Genomic DNA, 11844 nt, shown 5'->3' on the forward strand with positions numbered 1-11844 from the left:
GAGCCTTTTCCTGATGACAGATTTACATATCAGGAAGTAAACCGTCGGATGTATTGTAATTCATTACTGCAGTCACAAAGTTATGTGACCACAGTTATGTAGATCTGGAGCAGTGTTGTCTTCCACAGTGAAATACCATCCCTATGAGCAGCCACTGCTATTCTCCTCTAGAACCTAAAAATACTATTGTCACAAATTTCATATTCTAAGCACTTCACACAAATGTGATCATACAGTGTGAAACTCTTAGCAATTTTCAAAATTGCTCTGTGGCACGGTATGTATCAGCACTACATTTTTATGATAATGAAATATTCTATCATATGGCTAGACCAAATTTCTTCACTATTTGCCAGTTAATATATATTGGTTTATATCTATATTTAAGTTATTATAAACTATGCTGCCATATGTTTGATGTCAATGTGTGTGTGAGAGAGAATGTGTATGTATGTATATATTGAATATATTATGAGCATCTTTAGAGGTAGAAGTTCCAGGATAGATGTTAACTCAGTTTAAGTTTCTGCATAATTTTCAAACTATTTCCCAATATCTGCGACACTTATTTTCCATGGAAATATTTGTCATTATTTTTCATATTACAGACATGTCATTATATGTAATGTGTTATTTCTTTGTAGTTTCCTGTATAGTCCTTCATGTCAATGGGTTTTCATGTGTTGATAGGTCAATTATTTATCTCCTTTGAGAAAATGTCTACTGAAATGTTCATGTACCTTTAAGAATGGGAGTGAGTTGCAGAGAATTGAATTCAGGCCACTGAACTACCATCCCATGCCCCATTTGCCTTTTTATTTCAGAGCTGTAAGAGATCCTCACATATTTTCCATACTAAAGAAATTCTTACACTAAAATATTGACAGACATCTCTTGGTTATTTCTTTATTTTATTGGTGGTTTCCTCTCAGTGTAAAAAGTTTAAATTTTGATTAATTCAAATTTGTCTAGTGTTTCCTTTTCTTTCTTGTTTGTGATTTGCATGGTTTGTCTCCTAAACTATTGCCTAACTCAGGATTTGAACACATACATGCAACTTCTACATACATTCCCGTATTATACCTAGACTTACATGTCCTGACATACACCCATCCTCAGCTATGTCATTTAAATCAAACTGTAAAAACAATAAACTCATTTTAATACTTTCTTCTCAGTGGAGAAACGCTCATATATTATAAAATCAGGTCACGATGTTAACACCCAGGATAGCTTCCTTCATCTAACTAATGTCCATATTTTCTCCTGTGCACAGGGAATGCACTAATATTATGCTGTCAATGAACAGACTCCTCATTTTTAATGAGCAATATCTAGTAAATGGTCATAGCAAAAGCTTGGTCATTACGTTAGCTTCTTCAAAAGGACTGGAACATACTTAGACATGAGTTACTGAAGTAGATCAGAACCTATGTGAGGACATTAATAATGATCCACAGCATGGAGAACAGAGACAAGCTCATTTTTTTAATATTGTCATACCTAGCCTGACTTTACATACTCAGTATGAGATCTCTCTAGCATAACATATGCCTATCCTAGGTGTTATGAAAATAATTCCCATAGTAACCTAATAATGGGCTTATTTTCTAAAATAATACAGTCTCTCCTCGGCATCCAACCGAGAATTTCTGATTAGTTAACATTCATAAAAAGTCTCATGATATTATAAAATCACATCTACCTAAAATTTTATTAAGATCTCTTTAATAGTCTTTAACTGCAGGATGCTGTTGTGAATGTTTCTCTTATTTGTATGTCAATATAATTCTAGCTTCACTTCAATTAAGTAATTAGCAGGAAAGTTTAAAGAAGAAGGTGAAAGCAGTTAAAATAGCTTGCTTTACCTGTGAAGTAGATTGGCAGTGAGATAATGGGCCCACTTTATTCACTAATGTTGTGAGTTTTAAATTATTCTTTATGACAGAAGAATACAGCAATGTGGCTGCTGAGGTTTCTACCACTGATCTACAAGGTGTGATAAAATATCAAGCTCTGTTTATTTACCTCCCATCCTTTAATTCCTCCCACTGGAAAGTCTCCCATCCATCAGGAAGACACAGAAAGGCCAGAACTCAAAGCTTTCATAAGGGCAGGTCAACATTTATGACCATATTGCCAAATTTTGCTAATCAGATGTTTTCATTGTTATTATGTTAAAATCTACTGAGCTTCAGCATGTGGCACAGGAGGGCAGAGCACCACATATAGGTTGGAAGAATAGGTCGACAATGCCTTACTGTGTTATTGCTCTCAGTTAAAATGGCCACTTTGGGTTTAGACTAAATTTTAGTTCAAAGATCAGTGCGCTAAAAAATAAGATATATAAATAACCAAAAGTGGGCTGAGGAGTATAGATACAAATTATAATCACTGTTGCTAAATATTAGACTAGGTTCAAATCCTTCCTTAGGTAACTGTTAGGAGAAAGGACTCATATTAAATTATTCTAATGTAAGTCATTGCTAGAGCTTGTAAACATGAATGACTGCCAGGCTCACACAGTTCTCCTATTTCCTGTTCTTAACTTTAAGGAGGACTGCCTTGATTTCCTCTTTAAATTTTGAGGGTCAGATTTCTTCTCTTTCTTTTTGCAATATGTATTTGTTTCAGTAGTGAACAGAGCTTAGCAATCCCTCCAGCTGTACAGTGTCACCTCCCTGTGGTATTCACCCGACAATGTACAATGTTTTAACTTTCCGAAATCCCTCGAGCTACCAATTTTCCTCATGTACTAGCTACTACACACAGAAGATGACTTTCTTTACCTCACAAGACAAAAAGCAAGGCTGTGATGCTGTCCCAATATTGAGGAATTCAAACACTGGAGACAGTGAGTCACAGACAGCAGTAATTAAAATGCAGTGGCCCTGCTGAGGAAATCACAGTAAGGCTTACTTACACACGCTGACCAACAGTGGATGAACTACCATCCTCATCACTAGTCCCTGTTTATTGGAATTGATCCTAATTACTTTCAACATTAACAAGCCATGCCTTCAACTTGAATTTAATCTATTCCTTAGAACATTCATTCATTGTTATCCCCTAAATTCTGCTTCAGGAAATAGTTCTTTTTTTTTTTTTTTCTTATAAAATGCACACATTAGAAAAAGTTTGTTGATTTCAAATAAAATGCAAATTATATATCCACTGCTATATTTTTCTTCATAGTTATGAAAGGAAGCCATTTTAAAATTATCAAGTTTCATTGATTATGATTTCACGGCATGCACCTCAATTCCACTTATCTCCCAGTTTGTCCATATCTGAAACCTCCATAGCTAAACAAAACAATACAAAGAAACAAACAAATAAATCAAACCAACCAACCAACAACCACATCTCACCATGGAAGCTGTGGAGTGTCACTGTGTGTCACTTCTTTGTCAAAACAGCATCACTTGCAAATGTTCATTGCACTGAGTCAGTGGCCTGTTTCTAGGCTTCTGGCGTCTGCCACATTTACAATACTGGATTCTCACTGGGACTCCTCTCCTGCATCAGCACTCCTGGTGTTGCCCTGGGTCATGTTGATCCTGCAGCTTTAGTCCTGCAGGACTGGTCCCTTTTTTCACCTGCTCCATCAGTTCACAGATGTGGTAGATGTTGGCATGGGCCAACACAAGCATCCTGGACTTGGGACTAGGTGATAGCTGAGTTGGTCTGCCCAGCAGCTCTCTCACACCCAGGACTCTTTCAATGTCTTTTCTGACTATGTTATTTTTACCCATTTTCTCTGCTGATTGCTCTAAAAGCCAGTCAAGGTAAAGGACCATTCTCAAATCAGATTCCATAGAGAGACCTATTCAACGTACATGATGGCAGGAGTCTTCAGAATCACCATGAATACTGAGAACCATTCTCACAACTTGACAGCCTCCTGAGCTCCCCCAGTGTTTCTTTCAGTAACAGTCACAGAATCTGTCTACACAAAGTCCAAACCCTAGACACTAGCCCTATTATTTCCCTATTCCTCACACTTCATATTTTGTCCACTTCCAAATTCTGCTTCTTTTTTCATGTGGGTATTTCCCAAACTAGTCTACTCCACTTCTCCTCCATGACATCACCCTAGTGCTACTGACCATGTAAACCAAGGCCTAGGTGGAACAAGGGACTAAGTAAAACATACTGAGTTTTCTACTCTATCCTTCATATGTGTTGTTTACTGAGCTATGTGGTAATCAGAAGTTCCTCAGCTATAGAACAAGAGTAAAAACCCATGCATTCACTCTGCATCAAACCAGACCATGCATGCAATGCACTTCACAATATTTAGCATATCCTAGAAGCCCCAAAATATTGGTGCTTGCCTTGTGGTTTCCTTAGTAGTCATACCTGTGAGAAACATAGAACACAATAGTCATGTGTGAGTACTGAGCTTTTCAAATGTGGATAGTTTGAAATGAATTGGTCTAGTTAGTATAAAATAAACACCAGATTTCAATAGTTTAGAATTGTAAAATATAATGCCGCATACTGACTAGTAATATTTTATAGTGAGTACTAGCTATAATATTATAATTTTGATATTTTTTCTTAAAAGTTATCATTAAACAGTCCTGGATTTTGCCCATTTCTCATATTTAGATGTTGTAAATATTTCATATCTGGAATGCCCATATACTTTAAGAATAATCCCCCCCAAATTGATTTTGTGTGAATATGCATTTAAAATGTACAAATTTTATTAGAGGAGGGATAGTTCTGAAAATCCTGACCAAAGTGGGAAGATTAGACATTTTAATGTTTTGCAACATTCCTCTATCTATCTCTCTATCTCTCTATCTCTCTATTTCTCTATCTCTATCTATCTATCTATCTATCTATCTATCTATCTATCTATCATCTTTCTATCAAGCATTTATTTGATGATTCATATATTGAACTCAGAAACTTTCATTTACTAGCCAAGGTATTACCATTATCTTGTAATATTTAGCTCTTTAAATCACAAATCAACTCTTTCAGTTAAATTATTATTTTTGTTTGTTTGTTTGTTTGTTTGTTTTGGTTTGGTTTGGTTTTGGTTTTTTGAGACAGGGTTTCTCTGTGTAGCCCTGGTTGTCCTGGAACTCACTTTGTAGTCCAGGCTGGCCTCGAACTCAGAAATCCGCCTGCCTCTGCCTTTAGCTTTTATTAAATGTATCCTCTAACACTGTCATTCATTCATATAGTGGATTCTGATTCTTCTCACTCCCCAACTGTGTTTTCTATCTTTCCCATCGCTGTGAACCCTTCCTACTGAGAGTCAAATCCCTTTCCTATAGTCAAATCTTTTTTCACTTTATCCTATCACCTAATAAGTTTAACTAGATACTTTTCTGTGGTCAACAGTTTAGAGCCGGTGGAATCCTCCATAGGTATGTGACTAAAAATAATGTCTATTTCCCTTAAACCCTAGACTCCATCACTAGTCAGCAGTCCATCTGCAATGAGTATGGCGTCATGAGTCCCTTCGTGATGCATGAGCAACTATTCCTCTAGGCCATTAGTATGTACTCAAGTCTCTCCTTTAATAAATCGTTCTGAATTAATAAATTTCTTCTGGCTTTAAGATGAGACATGTTTAAGATTTGTCTGAGGATGCTGCTTGTGGGCTTACTTATTAACCCCAGCTGGGAAAGCTTGGTGAGAAGCATACCTACTGGAAGAAGTAGGTAAGAAGAAGTCACTGAGGGTAAACTTTGAATTTAATTACCTAACACTTCCTATACATTCTCTCTGATTTGGATTCACATTTGAAGATGGAGTTTCTCACCTCCTCACTCCAGTAATTCACTGCCATGGCCCCTCTGTCATTATGGATTCATCGTCTATGACTATAAGCCAAAATAAACTTACCCATAAGTTGCTTTTGATCATGCAATTTTATTGTAGTAACACTAAATACCCCTTCTAAATCTTAATTACCTAACATCTATCTGTTTATCAGCTATTTGTCAATCTGTTTTTCTATGATAGTGTGTGTCATTTCAGAAGGATTAAGGTGATCTGGGTTGTTAATTAAAAACTTTTCACATGTATAATGCTTTTTCAGTTATTTTAATGTAAAATATTATTTCAAAATATGTTTACCTATACTGTTACAATGAGCTCTCTTTTGAATACATTATTTTTGTTTTGAAAAGTAACATACAGCTAATATTACAAAATGATAGCACCTTTCATTTCTCAGATACTGTTTCTGTGTTTAGTACATTATTCCATCAGTCTGGAAACTAACTGAATGTTCATACTGATTAAGTACTTATTTTTCATTTTATTTCTATGCATTATTTTTAAGTGAGTATCTTTAAAACACGCTTGTTACTTTATATTGTAATATAATCTAATAGTCTTTGTGTTTGTTTACACTGTAAAGTTTTAACTATGTTAATTGGTGAGCTTTATTGCAACTGATTTTGATTACTATTATGTTAAAAATAAATTTCTGCCCTCATTTTGTATTTTCTCTCCACTGCAATTTTGTTTCGGTTTTACATTCCTTACTTTTTTGATTTCGATACTAGGTCATAAGTATGTTCTAGAGTCTCTCCTTTAGTAAATCTTTCTGAATAAGTATGTTTCTTCTGGTTTTATGATGAGACACATTAAGACTTGTATGAGAATGTTACCTATGGGCTTACTCATTAGCCACTTAGTCCCCAGCTGGTGGCAAGTGAGACGCATACCTACTGCAGAAATTGAACTATATTGATGCTTTTTAAAGAGTACCTAATGACTAGGGATTAGATATGGTTTAATATTCCAAGGACTGGGGAATTAAAAGTGTCAGAATTCAATTTGTTTCTTTGTAAATGTCATATTAACAATTATACATTCTCTCGGCATGATATAATACTGGCACACTTCTTATTCCTACACTTTTATCTTCCAACAGTAATTTGACAATAAGTCGTCTAAAGACCTTTTTAAATTTTTATGTTTATAAAATACCTATTATTGCTTATTTAGACATCAATTGATTTTGCAATTGATTTTTACAAATTTCATGTAAAATATCTACTTCTTGCTTATGAAATCTACCAATTCCTTTTTAAAGGTTAACTGTTAGAATTCTTTTAAATTCTGATATGAAAAATATGCAATTTGCTTCAAGCATTAAAATGCTAACTTAGCCAAACATAGCATCAAATTTGAACTTCTTCACAAAACCTTTTATATTCAGTACTGCTACTGTAAAATAAAGTAGGATTTTATTTTCTTCTCCTTATGAGCAGTCATATTTTTCTCTTTGAAAAGTAAATTACCATTTTTCCACAATAATCAGGTCACAGTGTTGTATCTGGATAAAATTTCTGCTCTGTGATCTCTACTTTTGAGTTCTTTAATGGTTCTTCTTTAATTCACTCAAACAAATAATCAGCAATATTTTTCAGATATTGTGTCCTTACCTCTGCTTTGTCTTTTGTTCTGGAAAGGTATTTCAGATTCTAACACAATTCTCCATATAGTTTCCTTCCTTTCTTGCCCTTCTATCCATTTCCTCATTGTTAATGCCATCTGAGAGACTTCTTAAAACTTATCTTCCAATTCAAAAAAAAAAAAATCAACATTCAAATGTATTCAATGAGTAACCAGAAAATGAGATGGAAAGTAGATGTCATTTAAGATAGCAACAAAACTACCAATTGCGTAGAAATTATTCTAGTAAAGATGGCCTGGAAAGTATATGGAATGTTTTCAAATTTATATTGAAGAATTCAAATCAGATTCAAATTAATTGAAAGGCTTAATACTTCTGTGAATAAGATGACTAAGAGATGAAAGTGTTTAATTGACCTCAGCTTAACTTCTAAATTCATTGTTAGTCCATTCCACTCAGCACCTATATTTGGAGAGAAGCTGGAGAAATTAATTCTAGTTTATATAAAAAGAGTAATTCTCCATGACTCGCTAATTTTTAACACTCATATGATAAAATTATCAATGTGGTACTGGTTCATGGACAGAGGAATTGACTGAAAGAATGGAAAGATAAGAGCTGAAGCAGATTGCTTTTTAAGTAATAGCAGATATGTCATATAACTCCAGGAAACAACCATTTTCATAAATGAGATTAGAAAACTGATTTGTCTTGCAAAGAAAAATAAAGGTGGATTTCTAACTTATGCAATTAACACAACAATTAATAGATAGAAAGATTTAAATCTAAAAACAAACCATTTAAGTTATCCAAACATAGCTTTTACTGCTGCAAGATTAAGTGGAAATTGGGGAATTCTGTGGAAGAGGGGAAGGAAAGATTGAAGGAGCCAGAGAGGTCAAGGAGACTACAGGAAAACCTACAGAGTCAACTCATGTGGGACCAGAGGAGCTCATAGAGACTGAACTGCCAGACAAAGAGCAATCATGGGTCTGGCCTAGGTCCTCTGCACATATGTAACAGTCAGGTCTCCACATGGGACTCCTAAAGCAAGTGCAGGGGTTGTCTCTGGCTATATTGCCTGCCTTTGGGACCCTTTCCTCTGACTGACTGCCTTGTTTAGCTTCAATAGAAGAAGATAGGACTGATATTATTGCAACTCTATATGCCAAGCCTAGTTGATATCTACGGGAGACCTCCCTTTTTCTGAAGAAAAGGGGATGAGGTGCATGGGGGAGGGAGGTGAGATGAGAAAGAGGGACTGGAAGGAGAGAAGGAAGAGGAAGCTGTGATCAGAATGGAAAGTAAATGAAAAGTTAAAAAGAAGAGTTGAAGGAAGAGGAAGCAAGAAGAGGAAGAGGATGAGGAGGAAAGACAAGACAGGAAGAAGAGGAGGGGTATAATGTGAAAAAGGAGGAGGAGGAGGAAAGGGAGGAGGAAGAGGAAGAGGAGGAAAGGGAGGAGGAGGAGGAGGAATAAGAAGAGGAGGAGGAGGAGGAGGAGGAAACATTTCAAAGCAAAAGAGTAAAGGAGTAAAGCCAGGGTTAGGAAGGAAGCTCGGTGGGTACAAGTGTGTTCTGTACAAGTGTAACTGTCTGGGGTAGGTTAGGATAGAAAAATGGACATGAAGCAAGACACAGGGTACAACGTGTCCATAATCTCAGCACAATCTAAGAGAAGTAGATAGATGGCAAAGACAACAGAACTGCCAACCAGACTGGTGCAAACAGCAACAAAGAAGATAGATGATGTCACAAACTGTGTGTAATTTGAGGTTATGCTCTAGCCTACACATACATGCACTCACAACTGTGCGCAAGTGTGTGTGTGAATGCACACATGCACACACACACACACACACATAAACACACACAGAGAAAATAAGAGAATTGAGTAACATAAGTAAGGAATTTTATGTAATAAGAGTAATACATCCAAGTTTTCTCCCCACAAAACTGAAAGGTAGATTGGTGAGTACAAGTTATTTGTAATAGGAGCCCTGAGAAAGGTGAGGGGAAGAAGTAGGCCTGATGAGGACAAGCCATGCTGCAGGTTAGTCAGGCAGATGTCCCTAGAGAGTGAATTTGAGAAGGAAATGCCTATTTTCTAGTCAAGAGATTTCCCTGTGAGAGATGATTGCTATAGGCTGTCATCAAGCATCGCCCCTCATCTCTGGGAATAAGCCCTGAACATAGCTCTGAGTGAGAAATCACTCAGCCCTTCTCACTCTGGAGACTGAGATTGAAGTGGCAGCCTGGAATTGAATCCTTGCAATCAGTAAATGCTGAATCTTCACCTAACTACTTTACCCCCAAACATTGAGGAGAACTGCAGAAGAGAAATAACAAAGGGTAATAGAAATGTTTAATAAGCACATTAAGTAACTGATTTCATTTCCAAAGAATAAAACATATGAACATTCATTAAGGATATTGAACACAGCATCATTTATTGGAGTAAAGAGCTTTAATGATTCTGACACTGAATACTGATGCATGAGTAGATAGGTTATTTTCTTTATTATAGAATAATAACAGGAAAAAGAAACAAGCTAGTTGTATATTTAAAAAAGGTAATATGGAAATATACAATGCTGACCATAAAATGTAAGAAAACAAGATTTACATCATCAATGCCATTGATAATGTTAACAAAATATGAAACAATAATATTTTTTATGGGCTTTGAGTATAGTCACACCCGAAGATACACACGTAAACTATTCTTAGGTGTGCAAATTGAAAAGTTAGGATAAAAAGTACTTTGCTATGATTTCTAAAAAAATGCTGATTAATATACACCATGCAACTCTTTACAGAAACTAAATGGCAACCAGTTTAGGATCTTAAGGGAAGAGAAGAGCATCTAACGAGTGCACAAGCAACTCCAGCTTTCACTTTGAAGATATTTCATGATGTGCCTCAGAGGGCATTAGAATATACAAAATAGAAGCCTTCCTGGACACATGAAATGCAAATTTGACTATAAAATTGTTGAAATGGCAAGCGTGTGAGAGGGGAACCACAACAGAGAGAAAGACAGCCCAAGAAGCCACTGACATCTGCACAATTATTCCCCAAGTTTCTGGTCAACATTTAAGCTACTCAAGTGCACAATGAGGCTATGAGGAATAGAAAACAGCAATGACTATTAGGTGAGAGACTTGAACATCTATTTCAGAAGTGAAATGGTGACATGGAGAGAGCACGGATTAGGCTTTAGCATCGAGGAGAGACTCAAGGGAAGTATACATTCAACTTAAATCACGTGACTGAACTAAGTTCTAGGTACAGCAACTTCATGTTACAGTGAGTATGCATTAGCCCAGTAAAATCTAATGCCAAATACCCCAAGGATCAACAATAATTTATTTGTCTCAGAGTAAAACTCATAATTTGAGATATCCAGCAATACTTACAGGTTCCACACAATTTATCCACAATTCCTAGATATGCAAAGAAACAGGAAAATAGAAGCAGAGTCAAGTGTTTATAAATAGTCAGCAGAAGTATATCTCAAACTTGTCTATATATTGGCATTGTCAGATAGGATGGTTTGAGATGATACGGAGAACGCAATCGCCAAAATGTATTTAAAAAATGAAGTAGCTTGTACTTTGAAATATATGTTTATGTATTTTATAATGATGATGTGAGACTTCAATCTACTCATGAGAATAAATGATTAAATGACAAGGGAAAGGACATCCTGTAAATATCAGAGTGTAGATCCATGTACATGGTGAAGATGAGAATTAGATAAGCATAAAAGGAAAAAGTAATGCTATAGGAAGAAAAAAGGAAAATGAAATATGTTACATAATATGTTGAAAATGCATGCAAACCCAGAAAAGTATTCAATTCAGTTTTACATATTCAGAGAGAGATGGAAAGCAAGAATGAGGGTGAGAGAATCTGAGCAATTCTTGAACGCTAGGTTGTCAAACAGATAAAAGAGGTTATCTAGGGAAGGTCTGGTTGGCTGGAGAATAAAACTTCCCTCCATTCTCTATTTATTCTCCCTAGTGTGGCAGTTATGTGATAAACCCGAGCTCATGTGATTTACATATGGAACAATGATGCTGACAAAACCCAAGTTAGGAATGAAAGGCCAGGAACATGGTCATTAAGCATGCTGTGTCCAGGACAACATCTAGGACTGCATACCATGTCGGGACTGGTTGTTGAAATAAGACTTTCTCTTTTTCAGAGTTGTATTCTTTTCCTTTGAAGCACTAGGAACTTCTCAGAGACTAACAGTAACTCTTCCACAACAGCAGGCATTATCTTCCTTAGCTTTGCTGAAACTCAGGACTCAGGACTCACTTGTGGATCACCTTCTTTTTGGGATTCAAAAAAAAAAAAAAAAAACCTGGATTCACTTGAAGGGGTGAGGATTTTCACTAAAATTTGATTCTTTTGTCCAATGATATATACAGTTCCCATTTTCTG

This window comes from Mus musculus, chromosome 5, assembly GCF_000001635.26.
Source record: "Mus musculus strain C57BL/6J chromosome 5, GRCm38.p6 C57BL/6J".
NCBI lineage: Eukaryota > Metazoa > Chordata > Mammalia > Rodentia > Muridae > Mus > Mus musculus.